Below are 26,684 nucleotides of genomic sequence, written 5' to 3' on the forward strand. Positions count from 1 at the left end.
TAACAGATTTTTTTCTTCACTCATTTGAGAAATTATGTTTAAACTCTGGACTAGGTTTTCTCCATTTATTTGAGAAAGACTTAAGAAATTAAACTTCACTAAGAGAGGAAAAATACATTTCTTATTTAAAAACTATTTATTGATACTGTGCATTAAATTGGTATGTAAATCCAATTTTTATTTAACATTTTCATCTATATGTTTCTAGCTATATACCTATTTATTCTTCTATTAGGATATATGATAGGGATGCCTTAAATTGTGTTAACCTGATTTTTAACAGTGTTTACTTGCATATGTGATAAGAGGTAATTATTTTTACCTTTCTCTTGTGGTATATTTTTAAAAATCAATAAGCATGCATTATTTTTAGAAAATTAAATTCATTTTGAAAATGCTATTTAAGTATAGACATAACAGTTATAGTGGAAATTATTAAAGACCTACTAATGTGTGGTAACTTTGCTCACTTTAGCTATAGTGAGAAAAAATTGGAAACTCAGATGTTATCACTGACAATAATACATGGTCTCTGTCATGACAGACCACACATGTGTAAGCAAATTTACTCTCTGTGACAGTGTTAGAAATTTTGAATGGAACATTCACAGAGAAGAATGTGGTTGGAGAACAAATTCAAGATAGCAGAACGAAATCAGTAACTGCTTTTTAAAAGCTAATGTTACTTTTTCATTATTTCAGTTGGTACTAACAATAATCGTCATTATTAACATTACAGTATCCAATTGTTAAAGCTATGTTTTTTTCTAGTTTTTGCAAATCACTCTGCCTGAAGATGTTTAAGTTGCACAGAGATCAAACTATAAGGTACTTGAGAATAGGTATCATGTCGCTTTCAACTTTATGTTCTCTCTTAATAAAGAACTGTGGTACTTTAAAGCATAGTAGTAGAACAATAAACATTTGAAGAGTGAAAAAAGAAATGAATGAATGAATGAATGAATGAGAGAAGCATGGCTCCTGCTTCTTTGAGTTTCCAGTAGGAAGGGAAAATCAACCATGGACTCTACTGACCTCTCATGTGATAGAGTGAGAGTGATCTTTGAATCAGAGAAATCTGGACAGAAGTCTTAATTTTGTTATTAAATAATACCCAGTTTCTATATGCCATTGTTTGCCAGCTTACTAAGGGCTTAAGCTCTTTTGTGCTTGTGTAGTATTGTTGTGAAGATAAAATGAAATTGAGACATAAGTCCCAAAAAAACTCCTGGCACAAAAATGAGCAGATAGAATCTTTTTCCCCCCAACATATTTTTATTGATATCAGACATGAAGGGAGAGGGAGAGAGAGAGATAGAAACATCACTGAGAGAGAATCATTGATTAGCTTCCTCCTGCATGTCCCACACTGGGGATGGAAGCCTCAACTCAGGTATGTGCCCTGACTGGGAATCGAACCGTGACCTCCTGGTTCATAGGTCAACCCTCAACCACTGAGCCATGCCAGCGGGGCATCTTTTGTGTTTTGAATTTTTGTGAAGACAGAGGAATAAAGAATGACTACATGATCTGGTTTGTGAAACAAGATGAATGTGAACAGTATGACAATACATGGGCTCAAGTTTGAACATAGAGATGGGAAAGTGAAGGAATGACAGACAGACAGTGAGTCCAGATGAGTTAAATTTAACATGCCTGTGAAATTTCTGAATGGTCTCCCCAGGAGATAACTTTTTAAATGTATATATATGTTTTTATTGATTTTTTAGAGAGAGAGGAAGGAAGAGGGAGAAAGAGAAAGAAATATCTACCAGCTGCCTCCTGCATGCTTCCTACTGGGGACTGAGCCTGCACCTCAGTGCACGGAACAATACTCAACCAGCTGAGCCACATGGGCCAGGGCCCAGAGCTAACTCTTTATTAAAGATGAAGATTAAAGGATCATTTGCTTGATTATTACTGTAATCTTAAATTGATATGCTCAGCTAAGAAAAGATTTAACTTTACTAACTTTTTCTGTTATTCATCCATTTGATAGGGAAAGTGTCTATCCCTTGAATATTTTCACCTATGACTGACATAGGCAGGGAAACATAACAATAGGAAAATGCACAATGGCAAATGAATTAAGATCTGAATATGATGTGGTGTTCAATAATACATGCTTAGAAAAAAGTAGGATATTCACAGTTGACTGTTAAGAAAGATTGACATGTCCACATATTTCAGTAATTCTTTGCTAATTTAGTAGATTGCTTTGCATGTGCTGGTGAGATAACTCAATTAAACCTTAGAAGGAAAGCTATAGTGTTTAGAATAAATGGAGATAGGAGTGTCAAATATGTGTCCAAAATACAAAATGTGAGAGGAAATTTTAGGAAGAGTCAAGAACGAAAAAAATTTTAAAAGATTAAGTTTGATATGAAGATTCCAGGGATAGTTTGAATATATCAAATGAGATTGCATTGAAGTATTTTAGAACTGATGGCTAAAATTGATATATAATTATATGCAGAAATCTCAATACATCTTAATTTATCTTCTCAATTTTTACTTTAAGAGGACAAAGACTAAATGATGTACATCTCCTCTCTCCCTTATGTCATCTCTTTGCAGTCTGAATATCCTACACATTTTTTATATCTTCGAAGTTTTCTCATTAGTTTCTGAAACTCTACCAGATAAAGCACTGAGGTTTCCCAAAATTTTTCTAGCCAAAATAAGTAAATAAATAAAAATAAAACAATATACCCAATATAAAATAACACTGTCATTTTTCCTGCTAGCCACTCTAAGAATGCTCGATCATTTTCCTTCCTATGTATGATTGAATTTCAAATGTAACTATTGCATTTTTAATACGTTTTTATTTATTTTAGAGAGAGAGGAAGGAAGAGGGAGAGAGAAAAAAGTCTATGATAAAGCAAAACACTGATCAGCTGCGGCCTGCATGCCCCCTACTGGGGATCAAGCTCAGAATCCAGGCATGTGTCCTGATCAGGAATTGAACTGACAACCTCTTGGTGCAAGGAAAGATGCTCAACCAATTGGGCCATACCAGCCAGGGCTTAACTATTAAATTTCAAACTGTATATAAGCTCATTAGAGAAAATTCAATAAACTAAGAAAAATTGATAAAAATATAAGTACATTTTAAGACAGATGAAAATAGATAAACTTTAAAAACTCAATTCACAATTTTATCTAGTTACCAACTCAGGAAAATTATTCTGAATATATATATAATATATATATATATATATATATATATATATATATATATATATATATAACTTTTAAACTATATCAGCCTTTACTGACCAGTCATTTTTCAAAGGACAGCACTTACTTCTGGTGATACTATAAGTAGTTTTAGAAATAGAGCACTAGGTGTCATAAACCTGACTGGAAAAACAAACCTATTAAAGGACTATTCATAGGGAGGAATAGAGAATGAAGTACATAGTTAGGAAAATCACGAGTTAGCCCTATGGTGAACAGGATAGAAGTAGGGGGAGGGACAGAGGGGAAAAAAGGAGTCATGTGTACCTTTTACTCAGATTCTAGAACATCATCATCTACCAAAGTGAGCATGGAATTATTTTTAGTTTTATCATAACTTACCTACTAATATATGTCTTCTTGGAAAATGTGTACATATATTCCTATTATTCTCAGCAATATTCTGGAGATTTTTTAAATATTTACAAGAGTAGGTATAGAAAATAGTATCAATGAATCATCAAATCTCAAAAGATCTTTATATGTGAAAAGAACTCTGTGTGTGTGTGTGTGTGTGAGAGAGAGAGAGAGAGAGAGAGAGAGAGAGAGAGAGAGAGAGAGGGCAGCAACAATGATTTCACTAGTAAAGGAGGATGTTGTGGATAAATCCATGACATACCAATTACCAAAGATCACTTCGGGTTTATCTTCTAGGCCATACCATGAAGACTCTGGTCAATGATGAGCAATGGATCTCTTAATGTTAATTTCAGAAGCCTGGCTTGTGCTATGAGCCACAAGCCATTTCAGAGAGATCTATCCATTAAGATCAAGCATACCACTGACTTTGTTGTATGTGAATTATTCTTGTGTAATTCCATACCACAAATGATTTTCCAACACTGAAGTTTATTGAAAGCACCACCTTTTGCAAAAATGTTCTTTTGTGGGGAGTACTTATTATGTTATGTATAAAAATCAGTCTCCCTTCAACTCCTCATAGAGCCATAGGACACAGTAACTGGGGAGATTAGTAAAGAAGATAATGAACTCATCTATAAAGAATGCACCAGGAACATATAAGAAGAACAGTTTTAAAGTTGAGTTGACATTGAGCAGACTGTTGAGTTTTATAAAACAAAAAACTTGTGGTAGGTGGAGAAAAAGTAAGGGATATCATTAAAACTAAACAAAATTCACTTTCAGAGAGTAAACCCAGAAGTACAGAAAGTGTCACAGATTGGAAGTGTACCATTTAGAAAAAAAAATCAATTACATATTAGAGGATATTTAGAGAAACAAAAGCAAGTTCCAGATTGAAACCCTGAATTACATTTGCTCAGGCAGGTCAACTGGAAAGTAATGAAGACCATGCAATTAACTAAAGCAGAGACAGGCATGATTTCTGTATCCTTTTCCTTTCCTTTCCTCAGGATGATAGATTTGGGGGAAGAGCAATTTGAATACTGAGATATAATGTTCCTAATTAGACAAACAGAATACTCTTTTTAGAATCAGCCACAGAGAAGTAAGCATGTTTGTTGATCTGTGTTTATATTTCACAATGCTATCAGAGAAGGCAAAATAATTGCACAAAATATTTGGAGCTAGGCACCTCATAGACAGTTATTAGCAGAATTTTTAAACCTGATATTGCAAACATTTGAGACCTGTCTTAAAGTCCCATGTTATAATTTTATGCTTTGTAAACAATAATTTTATTATAGTTTGCCTTTCCTAGATTTTTTCAGTGAAAGAATGCATGTAGGTGCTTAGTCCCTGAATAGCAGCCTTTGAAATGTTTAATATAAATCAGTAAATTAGTGCTTTTGTTATAAACACTGGAGTCCGTGAACTTAGTTAATTGAATTCCATCTGTGAGAGACACAGCACAACTTTGTACTCAATGTCAGTTTCTGCAGCTTTGTGGTTGAAGGCTAGCCTATGAAATGAGCTGATTTCTCCAAGGTGAAGGCCAATTTGTAGGAGCCTATCTGGTGGTCATGCCATGCCAAGTCCCTCATTCTGAGACATCTTTGAAATGTTCACATAACCATGACTGTAAATAATTATTAGAAACTTCTAGAACGTAAGTTTTATGAATGCAGGCAACATTGCTTTATTCAGTGATATATATCAAGTACCTAGAACAGTGCCAAACATAGAGTAAGCACTCAATAAATGTGATGTAAAAATGTACTCTCTTTAAATGAAATTGTTGCTACGTGTAGCTTAGCACACATTTTTAGGTAAATTTATATTACTGTAGATTATTTGAGATTATGGATTTATTTTCTATGTAACTTGGATAAGTCCTAAGGATTCTGAAGGGTAAAGCAAAACACCAGTTCCTCTATTCTAGCACTTATTAGGATAAGTAACATAGACTGACTGCTGTTAAAATAACACAGTAAACATCCCAATTTGCCTAAAATTATCTAGTTTACTGTGAACTGTTTACGTTCTTCATTGGTAATTTTATCCATACTAGATTTTGTTAAATAAACTGAAATATTCACATGTTTAATATACAATTTTCTCTAGGGAGGAATTTGGCAAGTGTTGAGAGATTTCATGGGTGAAATTATAATTTTCAATATAAATGGAAAAGTTAGTACAACCAATTCTATACTTATGTGTGCATGCAGAAAAAGGTTTAGCTCTTATAAAGTTGGAAAAGCTAGCTTACAGTTTTCTGTTTTTCTTGCAGTTATCTAATGTTCTTTTAATTCTACCATAATAATACGATTTCAGGTATTCCACTCTAACATACTTGAGATTAAGTAAAAAAAAATGTTTATACTAGTCACATTCTAAATGGATTCTTAGTGTCTTTAAGTGTGATGCTTTCCTAAAAATTTAAAGAAGACCGAGCCACTTTCAATGTGAAGTACTCCAAAAATAAGTAAGGGATAGAGTCAAAAGTGGTGGAGGTGCCTGGCCAGTGTGCCTCAGTCATTGAACATCGACCCATGAACCAGGAGGCCAGGGTTCAACTCCTGGTCAGGGCACATGCCTGGGTTTCATGCTTGATCCCCAGTAGGAAGCATGAAGGAGGCTGCCAATCAATATTTTCTCTCATCACTGATGTTTCTATCTCTCTCTTCCTCTCCCTTCTTCTCTGAAATCAATAAAAATGCATTTTTAAAAAACTTGTGGCGGTTGTTAAAGCATTGGGGTAGTTTGACACAGTGATGGCTTCTGATAGGCCAGCATGCTCTCTCCCCGGCCCCACCCCCCCACCCCCGCCCCATACTTCTTCTGGTAACAGACCTTGGCCTTGAACATAGAGTGAGCAGGGCACACAGGCATAGTCCACAATAACACCCAGGCTGTGACCCCGCCTGGCCAGTCAGTCCCCTGCTCTGGAGTATTTACATGGGTATTGGAGGAGTAGAGGGGATTTTATTCTTGCTTTGGATGTTAATCTACATAAAATAAACTTGGAACTTGCAGCAGCCATTATCCCAAGCCACAAGGTAGAAGTTTATCAATGGCAGGGAGCAACACAAAAAGGAAAACTGAACTGAGAAATACAGAAAATCAAGAACAGGGCAGGTTTCAATGGAACTAGTTAAAGGGGCACATTAATATAGTCTGCAGTGTCAAGGAGGTCTCTCATCAGTGGATTAGTGGGCTTTGGCTGCCATAACAAAATACCATAGAGGTGGCTTAAACAACAGAAGTTTATATCTCACAGTTCTGGAAGCTGGGAAACCCAAGATCAAGGTGCTGGCAGGTTCAGTTTCTGATGAGAGCCCTTTTCCAGGCCTGAAGACAGCTATGTCTTGCTATGCTCTCCACTGACCTTCCTAATCCTCTTTGTATAAGGCCACCAGTCCTATAAATTAAGACGTCATGTGTATGATATCTTTTAACTTTAATTACCTACAAGTAGCCCCATCTCAAAATACTATCACATAGGGGGTTAGGATTTTGACTCATATATTTTAGGGGACATAGGTCAGTCTATACTAGTAGCAATCAGGAAGTGAAATTCATTTCTTCACTCTTGCTTCCTCTCTTCCACATTAGTGCCATTATGCTGCTCCACTTTGCTTAACTGACTCTGACTCATTCTCAGCTCAGCTAATCATCATTTCATGGGAACTTTCTCCAACCTTTATGATAAGGTGAAAACTCTTATATATTTCACAACGCCATTTCCTTCAGAGAACTTTCATAATTGTTGGGTTATTTGTACAAGTATTTGCTCCATGTCTGTGTTCCTATTTTGACTCTAATATCCTTGGTGCCAATGTCTGTGTCTGATGTTGTTCACTAGTATATCTGTAGTATTATCATAGTACCAGGTGCCTTGTAGGTAGTAAATAGAGGTTTTTTGAATGAATAAAAGAATAAAATATAAATATGAGAGTAATCCTATCTAATAAAAAGGTAATATGCAAATTAACCATCACTCCATCACAAAGATGACAGCGCCCAGTTCTCTCAGCCCTGCCAGAGTCCCCCAGTCCCAGGGGGGGTAGCCGCTGAGTTTTGGCAGCATGAGCGGCCTGGGGGAATGTTTGCTTCGTCTCCATGGTGATGAGGCAAGTGTTCCTGTGCCCAGCTGCAGATGGGCCTGTGGGCCGCAGAGGGCCTCTTGGCAGTGGGTGTGGAGCGGCCAGGCCCCGCAGAGAGCTACTGGCACACGAATTCATGTGCAGGGCTACTAGTCTGGTTATAAAAAAAAAAGACCAAGTATTTTTCAAGCAGAGGTAATAGCATAAACAAAGACTCTGACTATGTTAGAATCCTCTCTCAATAAAGGGGTAACTTAAAAGAAAACTGATGAGTACAAGAGGGAGTGTGAGAAGGGTGAGAAGCTTGGAAAGGATCTGATTCTGTAGATGCTTATGCTTGATGTTAAGGAATTTTGTCTTTTTTCCTAAGAGAAATAAACAAATATTAAATTTTGTCTGTTTTTTCCTATGAGAAGTGAGCAAATATCAAAGAATTGCAAACAGGAAAAATACATGATTGTTTTGCACATTATGAGAATTTCCTGGCTCCTCTATGGAAAATGATTGTTCAAGAGCAATGTGGATATAGGTAGAACAAATGGGAAGCCTTATAAGAATCTAGCAAGGAGATGAGTGGAGATGAACTCAAGTAGTGAAATGGAGAAGGAGAAACAACAATATTAAAAGGTGTTTGAAGGAGGACATGTACCATAGTTTAAACTTACCTATAGTAATGCAGCCCAATATTTTATTATAACTGGCTAATGTTCCCTTTTTGCAAACAATATATCAATGTTTCATATATGTAAAAACTCTCAATATATGCCATTATGGTTAAGATTATTTAGAGCCAAGAAAATAGAAATGAGGAATAGTAGTAATAAATGCCTGGAAAGTCAATGATTTGCTATTAAAATCCTTCAGGAATTCAACTTTATGGAGGCTTTGCAACCAGCTAAGAAAGAAACCAATTCATAAAAATGCATAAATGCATTTCATAATGTTCAGGATATACTCACTCATATCTGGCTGTTTTAATAATAAAGTACAGAGATTAAATCTATAGGTACACAAATTTGAGGTACTTTATTGAATACTTTGTTTTATATAAGCTTTTTGTAAAGTATGAAATTTAATCCCCTTAAACATGAAAAAAAAAATTCAGTGTAAAGCTTATAAAAGCTCTCATAGTGAGAAAACATTAGTAAAGTTTTGAAGAACATGGGCTATTTTTCTCTTTCTTTTTTTCTGCCATTGACTTTTAGTCAACAGTTGGATGTCAAGTATTTGCTCATTATTCTAAAATTAATCTGAGCAGTGTTAAAACACTGGTAGAAACCACCTGCATAGTATTGAAATATCTAGGTCAAAATGGGTAGTTGAATACTCAGGTTTTTCTCTCCTCCTTTTGAAAAACTCACCAAAATACCAAAACAATAAATAAATAAAATATTACCTGGGCTAATGACCTCAAAAGATTGAAAGGATGAGGCAAACAAGAAGCCTAAGGAGTTAATGGAATTAAGTAAACTAAACTGGTCCAATACAATTGTGAAGATTAAGATAATTGAAGGTAGTTTCAGAATATACAAAAGTCAAGTAAAGGAAAACACTTGAGTGTATAGAAATGGTTGGAAGGTTTGACAGAAGTAAATTTTATTGACCTCAGAAAGAATCTGACTGTAAATAATGAATCTGAAAAGAAGCACATATATATGTTAAAAAGTTGGCATAATTTTAGTATTGATGCATTTATAAATACTATATTTTAAAGTGAACTTTATTGACACATATAACATTAATATAAAACTGAATTTGGTTATCCATTAAAGGGATAATTGAATTAACAAGGGGTATTAAAATGGTATGCCCAAACAGCCAAGTTTTTATGACACATCAGAATAATTGAACCAATTTTCTGTGCTTTGTATTGACTTCATCATGTCCTTGAGTTTTAAACATCAAAAATATATTACAGCCCTAGCTGGTTTGGCTCGGTGGATAGAGCGTCAGCCTGCAGACTGAAGGGTCCCAGGTGCGATTGCAGTCAAGGGCATATACCTTGGTTGCGGGCACATCCCCGGTGGGGGGTGTTCAGGAGGCAGCTGATCAATGTTCTCTCTCATTGATATTTCTAACTCTCTATCCCTCTCCCTTCCTCTCTGTAAAAAATCAATAAAATATATTTAAAAAAAGATATTACATATCTGAAGGATCTGAGGTTCCACCTTTCATATATATTTAAAATATTATATTGATACATTGATTAGTTGTTCTTAGGCACTCAGGATCCTATTTTAATCAAATGAACAAACATTTCCAGCTAATCATTTTTACTTTGCTCTCCCCCAGTCTGTTGCTAAATTTTGTGGTGGGGGTTGGCGGGGGCAGGGGGAATTTGCATGTCTTTGACCTCTCAAACAAAAGCTTTGAGATCTTAGAGGGTTTGAAAATCACAAAAGCTTGTACTTTCACCTTATCAAATGGAGAATATGAGGAAAAAATCAGATTCACTTGATCTACTCCATATTTCTTGACTGCTAACATTATTATAAAAGATTCATGGAGAGATATTTCAAACCAGAGAATGATTGTGTATAAGTAAGTTGTGAATAATATAAATATTTCAAGATTCTACAATCTACAAAATGGATTTGTTGGCCCTGATGATTTGTCAATGCCCTGGCTGTTCTTAACATGTCCTCAGAGGCAACACTGATAAAATTATTGTGACAGAGTTATTCATTGTACCCCAATGAAGAACTTTGCTCCTCTCCAAACTAATATCATTGGTTCTGTAATAAATTACAGAGCCATCCAGTCTCATCTACAGATGTTTTCTGCTTTTACCACAGGCTTGCCTCAAGGATCTGTAACAAGCTACAGAGTAAATTTCTGTCTTCAACAAAGAAAGATACGCTCACAGTCTCATAGAAAGTAACATACCAGGTACTTTTAACTATTTTTATGTCAAGAAATAGACTCTCAGTCATAATCTTTGGGGCTTAAAGCTGACATCATTTAGACAAATGTCAGACTATACCAGAAGACTCAATCAGGACATCTAGATTTTTGTTTGTTGTTTAATCTAGAAGCAGAAAACTTCATAAATATAGACTGTTGACCTAAGACTTAGTAAAATTAATCCCATTTTTAAACACAGATAATATATCTGAGTTATTTTGCCTAGAAAATGAAAAAAATGATTTGAAAAATTATAAAAATTAGTGATTAATTTCAGGAGAGTGGAATGGAATCAGGGTTGATAAACTACTGCCTGTAGAACAAATCAGCCCACTGACTGTATTTGTAAATGAAGTTTTATTGGAACCCAGCCCTGCCCATTCCCTTAGGTATTATCTGACTGCTTAGGTGGGCAGAGCTGAGTAGTTGTGCCAGAGACTCTCTGAATTGCTAAAGCCTAAAATATTTAATACCTAGCCTTTTGCAGAAATGTTTGATAAGTCTTGATCAAGATATTTAATAATCAATTTTGTTATCCAGCAGTTAAGAGTCCCAGAAAGAGATAACAAAGATATATATGAAGAGGCAAATTTATCAGACCTTAAGGATATGGGTTTTCAGAATGTAAGGGCTCACTGATTATTTACATAACATGAGAATATAAACAACAACAAAAACACACACACACACACACAAACCAACACCAAAGGAAGCCAGGCATGATTACACCAACAATAAGATCCTAAAAACTGCCAAAGAAGAAGATTATATGCAACATTTGCATCTTATTTCTCCAGAGCAACCTAGGAAAGTAAAAGCTGATAAAATAATTCCGGAATACAATTCTATATGTTCAATGTGAAGTTAAGTCATGTTTAGGCATAGATGGTCTTTAAATGTTTTGCTCCTGATCTCATAGAGAATACACTCCATCAAAATTAGGGAATAGACACCAAAAAGAAATATATGATGTCAAGATAAAGAGGATCCAATGGACAAGAGAGAGGAAGAAAATTCGTAGGATAATGAGAAAAAAAAAGAAGGTAATTTTCCAATGCCATAACGTGCAGTAGGCTTTGTAAATAAATGGGTCAGAGAGAGCAGGGGGCAGAAAGGTCTAGGAGGGACTTATCAAGAGAAAAATAATGAAAGTTATAGATGTATATAAAGTATTTGACCACATCTACACTAATAAAAGAGAAACATGCAAAATGACCATCACTTCGTTACACCCACCACCAGCCAATCAGGAGTGAGTATGCAAATTAACCCAACAAAGATGGCGGCAGCCCTGCCCCCCAGTCCCTCAGGGCCTCTGGGCAGCACGCATGCAGGCACCGAGTGGCTGGGCGGAGCGGGACGCCTGCTATGAGGGTGAGGGCTGGGGGCGGAGGGCGAGGGGCTGAGGGAGCTACAGGAGCAGCGCTCGGCCCGGAGCGAAGACTGAAGGCAGCGGCCAGAGGGAAGGCCTGGGTCCTGGGTGCCAGAGGAAAACCGGTGCCAGCAGTCAGGGGAAGGAAGGCCTATAGCACAAATCTCTTCATGCAACGGGCCTCTAGTTGAAAATAATTTTACAGTTCTATTAGGGTGTTTGGGTGCTGAGTTAGCAATAAGTGTACAGAAAAAAAGAATTGAAGAGAATGAGGTAACTCCAGAATAAAGAAAACTCATATGAGAAATGAAGTGTTAGTGTCTTTGGTTTAGAAATGAAGTGTTAGAGTTCTGACAATGGCTCAACTGAGAGCAATATTTGAAAAACCATATTAATGTCAACATCAAAATTTGACTTAGCCAGGAAGTTGGATATTAGCATTTTAGGAAAATGGCTATGAAGTGGAGTCCCAAAGGAAAGAAGAACTTTATGAGCTAAATCTTCCTCTTCCGTAATGAAAGCTGATAACTTAAAAAGTTAATGTCTAACAGTGAAAAGTAAAAAATGCCTCTATGAAATATCTTAGTTAGAAATGTGGAGATATTTAGAATAAGAGGAAGATGGAGAGTATAAGGAAAGTAATAATTGGTGTGTCAAATAAAGGGCATTTGAATTACCAGCTATGTAGTACTAGCAGATATTTAAAAACAAAATACAAATTGTCTGTTATATCTCAATAAAACTAGAGGAAAATTAAAATAAAACAAAATAAAAACAAAGTATTGCTTAAAATGCAGGTTTTATATTTAAAGGCCTATGTATTAACTGTACTTGGCAGCTTACTAATTGTAACTATAGGTAAGTAAATAAATATTCTTCTATGTTGCTCAGTTGTGTGGGTTCTTTTTTTTTTTTTTTTTTTTTGGCCTTCTTGATATAGAGATAATGAAAGTAACTGCATAAGAGAGGCATAACAGGGTCAATGAGCTAATACATTTAAGGCATTTATTTTAAATATATATATATATATATATATGTATATATATATATATATATATATTATTGATTTTTTTACAGAGAGGAACAGAGAGTTAGAAACATCAATGAGAGAGAAACATCAATCAGCTGCCTCCTGCACACTCCCTACCAAGTATGTGCCTGCAACCAAGGTACATGCCCTTGACCAGAATTGAACCCAGGACCCTTGAGTCCGCAGGACGATGCTCTATCCACTTAGCCAAACCAGTTAGGGCTAAAAACATATATTACTTTGATAAAATAGCAATTGCAATTTTAAAAAGTAATATGGACTATAAATGAGAAAATGGTCTCTGAAGCAATACATTTACAAAGGAATAATCTGTATTAGTGATATATGTATACAAAGTGTCAGTAAACTGAGAGAAATTTTGAAAAATCCTGTAGATAAAATCAGTCCATTTAAAATTGTCATTAGTTATAATAATAAAAATACATGTTTTCACGCTGCTGAATCAGACTATTTTATTGGAGATAAATGCATACAGGTATTTATGAAGATAAAATAATTTTCATTAAATTTAATAGACATTTAGAAGACCACTGGCTCTTAGACATTCTCCCTTAGGGAGAAAACGTTAAACTTATAAAAAGGTCGAGGTGCTGTAAACATCAGTATTTTGGATAATCTTTAGAAATCTTTCTGAGGACATAGTTTTTCCAATTTAGCCTCTTAAATAGACATTATAATTTATTTCTTTGTTGTATCATTATATTTACCATTGTTTATTTATAGCCTTTTGAAGCTATCAACTTGCAATTCCCATTGCACCATTAGTATTTATGAATACTTATTGGTTATTGAAATGCTAATATTTTTTTATGAAATGGGGAGGGAGGTTCTCTGATAAATGCTTTAAAAATGTGTATATATGCCCAAAATTGGTCCAGAGATACACACCAAAAAGTGTGTGAAATAGTCCTGAACTCTAAGGAAAGTGAAATAGTTCATAGACCTCCCCCTTCTCCCACCAAATGAAATAATTACTATGAATGGAGACTGACCTCATGGCAACCATTAACTTTCATTGTAAACTGAGGAACTTAACCACCCAATGCATGACATCAGTGGAATTTATAGTCTCAAAGTAATGTGCCTAAATACAGCCACAAGAAAGCCATTCATACTGATGAAAACACCCTGACATAATGGATAAAATGTCTGGAACAACATGTAATCTGCTTTGTTGTTTCAACCTCGCCCTCATCACTACTGTATGCACATTTGGTTAGTTAATAACTCCTCCCTAGCTTAACTGCAAAAGCTTCCCACTTTTCTAAAACATCGGGTCATTTTTAAGATCTTCTAGAAAGCAACAAGAGTGATATGAAATTCACCACATTTTCTATACAGGGGATCCATTAAAAGGGACACAGTATGCATCTACTTACATGATATCTTAAAAGAATTTCCAACGGTTTCTCTTTTAAAATACTTCAGTGAAGAGAGGCACACTGTAGGAATAATTTAGTAGTTTCTTACCAGAAAAAAAAAAGAAAGAAAGTGAATAACTGGACATAAAACAAGCTTTGTTGGGGACACTTGGCAGAAGTGCACATTACAGGAAATTGCTAGAGTGGACAAGGTAAGGTGGATGGTCATGATTGGTAGGGCAAAAATGGGGCAACAGAGGCACCACAAGGGTACAGAGGTGGCATATCATAGTGGTTTCAAGCCCAGTCTGGAGCCCAGTCTGAATAGATCTTAATCCCAACTCTGCCACTTACTAGCTGTGTACTGGACAATTGATTTGCCCATGTGTACCTTGGCTTCATCATCTGTGTAATAGAGACAATGACAGCCCCTCTGTAGGGTTATAGTGAAGAGTAACTGGTCTCCCGTTTGTGTTTAGGATACTTTCTGATAATACTATGAGCAATAGCTATGCTTTTATTAGGCGAAGCACTGAGAGAGAGCTTTCAGGTGGGCCAAAGATATATATTTCTTGCCCCTCAGTTTGGCCCAGGTCTGTCTGATTATTTTCTTTATCCCAGATTTGCTGCACTATGGCCTGTTAGAGATAATTTCACATCTGTGGGAAATACTTCATGTGAAAATTCAAGCAGAGGGCTGACCTCCCTCAAAGGAGGATTAGCTGGTAAATGATTGCCAAGCAATTGGAACACATGAAGAGTTCCAAAAACGTTGCTTGCTAATTCTCCTCATCCTGAGAAGGGCCAGCTGATGACAATTCTCGGCTGAAGTGTCTCATGTCATATAAATACTCAATTCCAAAGTTGTTGTGAAATTTCCAATTTGTAAGTGGCCAGAGGACACACTAAGGAGCCATTCGTTGAAGAGCCGCACATTCTGCACCTGGCATAGGATCAGTGGCTGCTCAAGGAAATGTTATTTCCGGCATGCGGTTTTCAGTTTGGTTTATTTTTCCACATTTTCACATCTGAGCAGTTAAGGGAGCTTCACATAGCAATCTTCCTGTCATATATAAGAAGATCATATGCTGAAAGACAATATTATCTGAGAAAATCTGCTAGATTGAGGCTAGGGACATAAAACAGATATTTTGTGTGTTGTGTAAGGTCTGCAGATGACATTACATTCACAATTTTTATTGCATAGTAATTCTCTAGGAAAGATACTTAATGGTCCCAAAGGCATCCTTAGCAAAGTACACCATGAAATCTAAAAGGAAACAGTTTCTGTGGAATTGTGAATTGCACAGGAGTACCATCTAGAGATAAATATTCATAAGTCATTGACAAATTCCAGATCAGTTCATGATTATTCATCACTTGAGCACATGTACTCGATTTTATATGAATTATTCATCAGCTTTGTTTATGAACATCTTTAACTGATTAATGGCAAATCTTGATGAATATTCCTGAATTGCTCAAACTGAAGCATAGATCATAATGAATGAAGTCATGTATTGCTTTTCAGGAGTGTGAGATGAATAGCTGATACAGGAAGAAAAATAAGAAATTGCAATGGTTTTTGCAAATATGTCTGGTTTAGAAATTGGAGGGTTTAACTTTTATTAGTAACACATTGACAATCAACATGCACTCTTTAAGCTATGAGTCTTGGCTTCAGAGTCAGAAAAGGTGATGCAAGTCGATGCCAGGACACATGCCTCAAGCAATTCAGACAGTTTCTGTGGCCAAACTTTCTGAAACCAGACCCCGTGAATAGGCAGATCATACATTTAAGTAGCTTCTTAAAATATGGTACTTAATTCTAATTTACCCAATAATATGCTTTTTATTTTATTTTATATGAGATCTATCCTCAACATATTTTAAGGGTATAAAACAGTATTGTTAACTCTAGGCATTATAGTGTACAGTAGATCTCTAGAATTTGTTCATCTTGTATTACTAAAATGCTATACCATTGATAAGCAGCTCCCAATTCCCTCTTCTTTTCTGCACCTAGCAACCACCATCTCTACTTTTATGAGTTTCACTACATTAGATACCACTTTGTGTATGATATACAGAATTACTCAAAAGTTGCCATGTTGGCATGAATTTTTTCTTAGATTCTCTGGGGTCATATCCAGACAGGATCTTCAGGGCTTACTTAATTTCTCTTTCAGGATTGCTAGGCATCATCGCAGCGTAATCTCTCTTAAATAACTGTTTTGCTCAAATCCTTTACAGAAATAGAGCTATATCTAAAACTGAGTTGGAGTCTAGGATTATGGTGAGAACTGTAATGTTTGTGGGACCAAAGAATGCTGCCTTAAATTCTACAGATTTTTGTAGATCTGGATGATAATAAAATTCTACATTTTAATGGAAAGTTATTATTTATTGAATTTGACTGAATAAAGGTTCTTCCTTCTGGAAAATAGTTTGAGGGGAAAAAGAAAAGATTTTTAGCAAAAAATGTAACGTATTTTTTGAAAAGCTATAGAAAATTCTTACCAAAACAAACAAACTTATTTTGTTGAAGAGAAGGAAAGCTAAGTTATTACTTTTATGAGTTCTTTAAATAATTATTATGCTTTTTTATATATTTGAAAAATGTATTATTTTAAACCATGATCGGCCTAGTTTTATGACCCACAAGCTAGGTGCTATTAGGGTAAAAAAAAAAAAGCTCATGGTGGATCTATTACCAATGATATGAGCACAATTTAGGAGGTTTATGAACACTGTGGATTGGAGGTCTTATTATATGACTTATGTTACCAACATTTTATCAATTTTGTCTTCTTCTTCTTTTTTTTTTTTTTTTTTGATCGTCCATTCAGAGAAAGTGACATTTTAACCAATACTGGAAGACAGTGAATGAGTCTATGCAGATCTGGGAAAAGAGCTATCTAGGGAGGGGCAAAAGTAAAGCTAAGATTGTATATTGGAGCATGCTGGGTATGTTCTAGGAACAGCAAGAGGCAATTGGTGCTGGAACAAGTGAAAGGGGTTAGGAAGGACCAGATCATGTAGTGACCCAAGGTCTTGGTAAGGACATCGCTATAGTTTGAGGCAAATATCTCTCTTCACTGTAATTTAATCTAGTTAATGGTGAGTTCCAGCACTGTGAGATGCCAATATATATGCAAATATATATATGTATATATATGTAATATATATACTAAATCACCAGTTCTAAGAAAAATCAATCATGTACAGTTAATTATTATATTATCATGTTATAGTTTCAAACCATTGTCCTATATACCATATAGAATCTAGTGGATTAAAAAGATACTCATCTAAATTATTACCATAATAATAACAACATAAGAACAATTTAGAATCTTAATTTTGAAGCAAATGTAGTGAATGTTATTTTTAAATGGGCAGTATTTAGTAGATACATCTTATTTAAATGACACTATAGTAATATAACTACCTACTGTCAAAATGTAAGGGTCAAACAATAATTACAAATTTATTTTCTTCTTTCTACTACTATAGCACCATGGACAGTGACTCACCAACACCAATAGATAAATCCAGTCTGCAGGTTAATCTGGAAAATGCTTAAATACTACAGGTTTTATCAAGAATGGTCAACTAGCCCTAGCTGGTTTGGCTCAGTGGATAAAGCATCAGCCTGTGGACTGAAGGGTCCCAGGTTCGATTCCGGCCAAGGGCACATGCCCAGGTTGCAGGTTTGATCCCCCAGTAGGGGGCGTGCAGGAGGCAGCCAAACAATGGTTCTCTTTCATCATTGATGTTTCTATATCTCTATCCCTCTACCTTCTTCTCTGAAATCAATAAAAATATATTTTAAAAAAGAAGGGTCAACTACATAACAAGGCTTTGAGACATTGATTAAAATTCTATATTTGATTCAGTTTCTATGCTTCTATAAAAAGCATAGTACAATGGAAAGAAAATTGGACTAGGAAAAAAGAGAAGTGTTAAAGGCCATCTTCAGTAAACCAATTAACATTGTAGTCTTTGTAAAATGGTGAGTTGGAAAGAAACTGGGGGGAAAGTTATCTAAGGTCCTTTCTTGCTCAAAATTATGACTAATATTACCTAAAAGTTGTCCTATGTACTTAGATGAATGCAATCCTAATTCACATACCTGTGCCATTGATACGGTTTTCAATACTCTCAAAAACCTCTCAGATATAATGTCTGACATAAATGTTTCAATGTTTTGAATCCCAAGTTTCAAGTATGATGCAAGTAAGAGAAAAACTGAACAAAAATAACTAGGAAATAGAAATTTAAGTTTGTATATAGGAAGAAGCTCAGAGGCAGAATGATTAATTTAGTGAAGAAATTATACCATACTGATTCATTCTTACTATAATTTTCTCTGCTTACATGTATGTTGAATAATTCTCTTATGCCAAATTTTCAGGTGTTAGAAAAGAATTCAACAAAGAGAAGACTTTGATTTTGCCTCTACTTTTCCATGTTATCAGTGAGAAAGTGGTCTTTTCCAGAATCCCCCTGACAGATTTTCTTTTATGTTTGTTGGGCCAGAATTCGATTAAATGTTTATACTTGTACCAGCTATTATTGTGAAATTTGAATTACAATCATAAATGGCTTCTGATTGAACTTCTCTTTAGTATATCCAATGCCTGAGCAGAACTGGGGTTCTGCTAACAACAAAGAGGGAGAAGGAGAGAGAGAGAGAGAGAGAGAGAGAGAGAGAGAGAGAGAGAGAGAGAGAGAGAGAGAGAGAGAGAGAGAATGACTGTCAGGTCTATGTTATCTGTCTTAAAAAGAAACATAGTTTCTAGCCCACTCTGCATTCTTCTCTCTGTGCAAGTTGACAATGACAGACATGTGTATCTGCTATTATTTATCACTTTGGAAAATTACTAACTCTTAATAGGAAGATTCTTCATAGTTGGCTTTTAAAACTCTTTGGAGTTTTATCAGTTATGATCATCACTATTAAATGACTTTAATAAATATTATCATCTTATTAATGCATCTTATAACTTTACTTCAAATGATAGTTTGTTGACAGTGAGTATCTTATCCCCCTGTTTTATACATTCATCCCATCAAATTTATCCCATAAGCTTATAATAAAACCTAACATTTCCAGTCACTATCATTTCCAATTAGATGCTAAATTGTATCCAAATATATTTACTAAATTATCTTTTACCAGATGTGATGTAAAATTACCTTACCTGAAATGAGATTCTCTTTTAAAAATTCCATATTATTATTTCCCCCAATCTTAATACCCCTGATATCTACATTTTAATTTAAAGCTAATAACCCTAAATCCTATGATATAAGAATGATATGCAATTTACTTATAATATTAATATAATTATTCACTTAAAATTTTCTTCAAATCATCCTATGATAGTATGCCTTAGTTTTCTTTGCCAGGGTAAACCATTAGCACCTGGGTTATTTAAAAATTTTCAAGTAACACACAAAATGTTAAATCACTTTCCAAAGCCCTAAGTCAATGAGAGGATATTATGCATTATTATCCTTACTTTACCAATGACACATTATGCAGACAGGTCAACCGATTTGCCACACCAAACCTGGAGATTGGGAACAAGGTCATTATGAGTCTAATAAGCAACTCTATTCTTAATTCTCCTAGTCACAAAAATATGATTAATGAAACAAATGTAGGCTTGTTACCTGATTATTATCCCCTCTGGGTATGACATAATTCTGTCTGTCTCTTTACAAATATATTCCATGTGTGAAGTTGATCCCGTGCTCTGAAAAACACACCAGGAAGGCATTAAAGTCTCTTTGCTCCAGAGAAAAAAAATCATAGGATTTGTGCATGGAAATTTATATTTTTAAATGCTACATGACATTTTAGAGAGGACTCTGATTTTTCCATAGCAACATCATAATTGTCCTGTGAAGGAGATGAGGAATGGGAAAAGTGGTAAGTAACTGATTCTTCAAAGGACAATGCCTCTTGGAACTGAAAATGGTTTACTCCAATATTAATTTTCTGACAATACATTTTGGGTTTATTTAGTTAAACATAAATGATACAAAAGGTGGTACTTAGTCCCACAAGCATTGAGTTGAGTTTCATCCTTGGTGTCAAAGTATAAAGTTATGAATAATTGCTATGAGAATGCTGCTCAAAATATCTTCATATAATGCATGTAATATGTTAGTTACAGTTACAGAAAATGTGGCAGAGGATAGACAAGAGTAATGAAAAAATTCTGAACACCCTCTAGATCAGTAGGTCTGCATTTTCTTTTCATTTATACTGCTTAATAAATTATAGTGATTAAATTTTTGAGAAGCTCAACTGCCTCATAAGAGGTAAACTTGCCAAAGACAGAGCATCCTTAGTAGAACTTAGTGCTGGAAAACTGTGATATGCACTGGTGGAATGATATGCCTGGTGGATTATTATAACTTGCAACCATTTCTGAGGTTCAAGGACAGGTTGTCTTGCTTTGTGGACTCTGTACTTATGGAAGATCTGCCCATAAAACTTTCTGTATGTAAACAATGATTTATTAAAATTCTGAAAAATAAATTCCTCAATAAAACAATGAATAAAGTATTTTAAAATGAACAAAGTATTATGATTGTATATGTGAGCAGAAATAAATTATTTTCTAGAAAATATTACAGAAAAAATTTAAATATGGATTTAAGAGAATATTTATATTTCCACAATGGATTAAATGCCACCAGTTCACAGATTCACAGCCATACTAAAAGGCAGCTTAAGTTCAACAAAATCTATCAAAATTTCATAGCAGTTGATCTTGTGAATTTGATTTAGAAAATCACTGGGTGGATACTGTCAGAATATTAAATGGGTTTATTGATGTATAAAAATGGGAAGAGAAAATCTAAAAGAAAAGTAACAATTCAAAATGGAGAAATAAATGAATAATGGAACATAACCCCTATAAGTAAAATATAAAAAAGAAGTGTAATATGAAACATAATGTAACTCATTAAACATTACTATTTTTCTTTAGGCACATTACTGATCTGTCTTTTTCTCTTTCAATATTTTCTTTAGTAGATGTAGGGTTTGGAAGAGTTCAATAATTAATAGACTCAGCTGATTAAATTTACATTAATCAATTTGTGTACTTCACTTCTATATCTATTAAATTGCAATCAGAGTTTTCTCTCAGCAAAAGATACACGAGAGAATAGATTACCAAAGAAAAGCTGAGACACATATACCTTCAAAATACACATCTTGTTAATATTTTGGTTTCTAAATTAAAATGTATATAAATTTGTTAAGAGATTTTTTAGTTGAAATACTGTAACTATTACAAATGGGAAAGAAAACACAATAAATGAGAATCAATTGGCATAAATTTTCAAAATAATGAAAATTCAAGAATTGTTGACTCTCTAATGTGAAATGAGATATGCTTGAACTATTTCAGATTTATTGTACTAAGAAAGTATATGGAAAAACTTTTACACATTCATTTTGTTTTCAGATCTTTGGAATTTTCAAAATTTATTTTTCATATCATACTCTGTAAGATATAATTACAACATAAATCCATGTGTGCATTTTTACATTTATGACAAAATCACAGTGTAGTTTTTACCTTACACTTTATTATAATTGAATAAGACTATAATGTTAACTAGAAATAATAAATACTATTTTTGAGGACACTCTATGACAGACTATATCAGGTACTTCACCTGCAGTGGAAGTCCCAACAACCCAAAGATGTAAACTGACGCTCAACCACTGAGCCACATTGGCCAGGCATTTATAACACTGTAACGTCCTGGATAAAGTGGCTGACAATGAATTTCCTATCTTAAAAATGAACAAATTGAATTAATGAGGATATTTGGGTTGTGTATTTTCCAGAAACTGACTGACCCAAATGCACTAGGGAAAAGTTCAAAGCTTAAGAATATCTCAAAAAAAGATAGATTATATCCCAACCAGATTTTGTGACAGAATTACTGACCAATTACCAGTTCCTAAACTGAAACATAGTTCTGACTTAGCACTTTTGATGCTAATATGCTCCCACCTCCCCACCAACATAAATACAAGCATATGCCCAGCATCTGAGAAAATAAAAAAGAATATGTAATTCATACCTCTCAGGTAACATCTTAGCTGTGGAGACAAGTCTTAGATAACATAGTAACATAGTTTAAGGAGAAATTAACCACACTGTCTCAGAGAAACAAAAATATTAATAAAATTATTTGTGTTAGAAATGAGTAAAATAAAGAGTCAGAATGGTATATATCTACAATATTATAAGAAGGTAAAATAACGATGTAAAAATCACAATTCTGAGAGGAAATAAAACCCAGGACAAAAAAAAAAAAAAAAAAAAAATAACCCTACCAAAGCTTCGGTTGTTTCCATAGTAGAATTTAGGAAGAGCATACTTCTAATGAAATGAAATACTCAGATGACAAAAGTGCAAAATTATATAAATAGGGAGACTGTACACTTAGAAGAACAAAATCATGAACCAATCAACAATGTTATAAAAACAATGAGTCTCAAACAAGAAAGAGAATACCATGATGAAATAAATAAATTGGGTAGAAAAAGGATTTAAAAACTACTGATAATGCCAAATACTGGGAAAAGAACTGATTAAGACAACTAAATATATCAAACACCAGGATAATTTGTGTCTCCTAAGTAGATCACACAACACCTGGAATGGAAAAAAATATTAAAGGATGTAATAATATACCATTTTATTCCAATGAAGGAAGAATTAAATTAGTGTACTGATAAGGCATATCTGTTACTAAAAAACTTGATTGAATTATTCTAGAAAAATATTCACACTGAGATATACCCCAGTGAAGATATTATATTTTCAAGATAAGGAAATAATTGTTCAGGGTACCATGTACAAAAGTAAGAGGGAGAGAGGCTTGGGAGAAGGAGAACAAAATCAGACTGGCCTCAGATTTCTTCACATCAATATCCAATATAATGAAAAATTTCTATGAAAAGAACTATCAAGACAACTAAAAAGAATATTGTCAATAAGGAGAATAATAAGTATTATTCTCTTCTAGAAATACCCTCACAGACATACAATTCTACTATTGAAAATAGCTAAGATAAAGGGTAAACTATTTTAAAAATCACATTTTTTCAATTACTTTCTTTAACTGGTCCAATAGTAAGAAGAATTCAAAGACCATAAAAATGAAATGAGAATAGCATAATTGGTATGGGCATACTGTCATTCTTTCAATAACTAATTTTAAGTGGCCTAATTTCTTCATAAATACACAGCGATTGAATCTGCAGTAGTGATTGTAATCTATAGATATATCTTAATTTTTATAGTATTCTCTGTAATTTTCAGCTTTAAATTGAATGTCATTAAAATTTTTAGGCTGCTGACCTAAGATATAGCACTGTGACAGTTAAATAATAAGGTGCTATTTCAAAGAAAAATTGAAATCATTGACATTTTTGTCTATTCTGTCATTAATAAATTCCCATTGCATTGGAATATGTGTAAGGTATTGAATACAGATGTTCTTTACTAATTAGTGAGAACTGTAGTGTACTTAAATGTGTTTGTAATTGTAATAGCTTTCCTACTGATTTTTATATTTTTTCATTTTAGAGTTGCTTTTACAGCCTCTATAATTAACACAGGTTTATTTTCAGTACTTTTGTATGATTCTGGTAATATTCACTGTAGTACTTATGTGAAATATTGTGTTGAATATATGTTTAAGTGTCAGTTTTTCTCAATTGATTATAAACTCTTCCCGGACCAGGGAGTGTTATTTTTCCCGTTGTTATACCAGTCAGTTTTCTTCACTGGTCCCCATTTAAAAGACATATGAGTACTGACCCCTAGGAGTTTTGATATCATTGTCTACTCTATCTTAATCAGCTTTCTGCTAAAACACAAGATTACATATTGCATAAAATTTCATTTTAATTTGCATTTTTACTTATATTCATAGGAAATGGGAGTGGAGAATCAATGCTATTATTTTTAAAAGTTGACAAAAATATTGTGATCTAACTTTTGTCAACTTTTAAAAACTAATTCCCTCAATTACCTGATCCTTCCTTTACTTGCTTTGTTTAGACACAGCTAAATTACATATAAATGAGATGGACAGTCATGGAAATATTTAGAACATGTGGTTTTGTTTGCTTTTTCAAGGAAATTGCTGACATTCAGAATTGGTTGTAATGTAAACAAAATTAGAGAAGCTATTACTATTTAATTATTATTTTTTCAGTCAAGCAGGAGACCCTCAAATATTAATGATGGAGGCTGCTATTTCTGATACTCCCTCTGGGAACTCTCACCAAATAAGATGTGCTCAATATGCCTTTAATCTATGCACAACAACAGCAGTGAACGATATATGAATCTAAGACATCTCCATAAACAAATCAATGAGCTGGAGGCCTCAAACAAATTTGTATAGATCTTGTTCTAGCAACACATTTTCCTGGCTGTGCTTTTAAGTACTTCATTAGCTGTCCATTTAGAATAAGACTTTCTCTTTTCCGCCTCCAGGGGGTTGACCTTGTGTGCTCTCTGGTGACAGTATGTCATTATCAAGTTTGCAGGGATGCACAGATCTTTATCCACACTGCCAAAAAGGCACAATTCCTGAGAGAACAAGAAGCCATTCAAGTAAAACTTCAGAATTAGTGGTTTTCCTGTGGAAACCTTTAATCTCAAATTATCAATTTCCTTACCTTTAAAAAATATATATATTTTAAGTGATTTGGAGAGAGGGAGAAAGAGGAAGGGAGAGTGAGAGAGAAACATCAATGTGAGAGTGAAACATTCATTGACTGTATCCTGCATGCCCCCTACCAGGGATAAAGCCTGCAACCTGGGCATGTGCCCTGACCTGGAATTGAATCAGCAACCTTTTGGTGCGTGGATGACACCCAACTAACTTAGCCACACTGTCCAGGGGAGTCTCCCTAAATTTTTAACATGCAACAAAGAATGACAGATAAAGTATTGACTTTTTTCTTTTATAGCTTAATCACCATAAATTGTAATAATAAGATAATTTTAAATAATTTATAAATAATTTGTTAATTTATAATAAAACAATTTAAGTATTACAAGGAAAATTGTATGTACTCTAGTTGTTTTTCAAAGGTTGTTCTCAGTGCTTTTCTTCTTTAACATGAAAAGTGATGCCCATGAAAAAAGCAATAGAACAGTAATTAGCAGACAAGATAGATGCTCTCAGATAAAAGTTGGTAAAGATGTAAAAATTACAGATGGCAGAATTATTACAATGTGTCAGTATAAGAGCAGAGATGAGCATCTAAATTAGTGGAGAAGAGACAGGGATCTTTTATTGCAGTTTGAATTGTGGAATAAATAGACATTACAGTCATAATACTGGCAAAAGTTTTCTTCAGAAAATGTATTCTTCAAAGACAAGTCTTTATGATTTGGATTATTTTTTTTTCTTAACTTAGCAGGTACTCAAAAAGCAATGTTAAGTTTCTTCAGTTTATTTTTTAAATAATTTAAGTCACTAATAGAATAAGACAAAATCATGAGGCATTGAAGGAGGAATAGAAAACCGCAAAAATATATTGTCTCATTAAGCGTATCTGCAAAATACTTTTCTTTGCTCTGCAGTCTCTCTTTAGAAAATGTGTAGTTTGATTATCTCTCTAGGCCAGGTAGGGGGAACCTTTTTTCTGCCAATAGCCATTTGGATCCATGTAAAATAATTTGCAGGCCATACCAAATTATCAACTTAAAAATTAGCCTGCTATATTTGGTCAAACATTTAATTAACTCATCCCTAATGCCTTGGCAGGGCCAGACCATATGATTTCTCGGGACTTATATGGTCCTCGGGCCAGATGTTCTAGGCCAGATAACTCCAAATATATTTTAGCTTAGATCTTATTAGGCTGTCCTTCCCCAAACCAATATTGTTCTAGAAAATCTGGTATCTTTAATACTAGTACATGGGACTATCATTGTCCTATTTACCTAAGGTAGAAGGTTGGGTCCTTGAGCACAAGCATTGTGATACAGAGACAGTTGATCTGATAACCAAGATGCTACTAAGTAACTAATGAGCAGGCAGCATATAGTGTGGGATGATTCATATCCTGGGCGACACAGAGCAGGACAGTGTGAGGACCAGTCATCTCAGAATGGGGTGCAATTTAGAACTTCTGAATTATTCATTTCTGTAATTTTCCATTTAATATTTTTGGACCTCAAGTGACCATAGGTAACTGAAATCTCAGAAAGAAAAAT

This window comes from Plecotus auritus, assembly GCF_963455305.1.
Source record: "Plecotus auritus genome assembly, chromosome: 4".
NCBI classification, from domain to species: Eukaryota; Metazoa; Chordata; class Mammalia; order Chiroptera; family Vespertilionidae; genus Plecotus; species Plecotus auritus.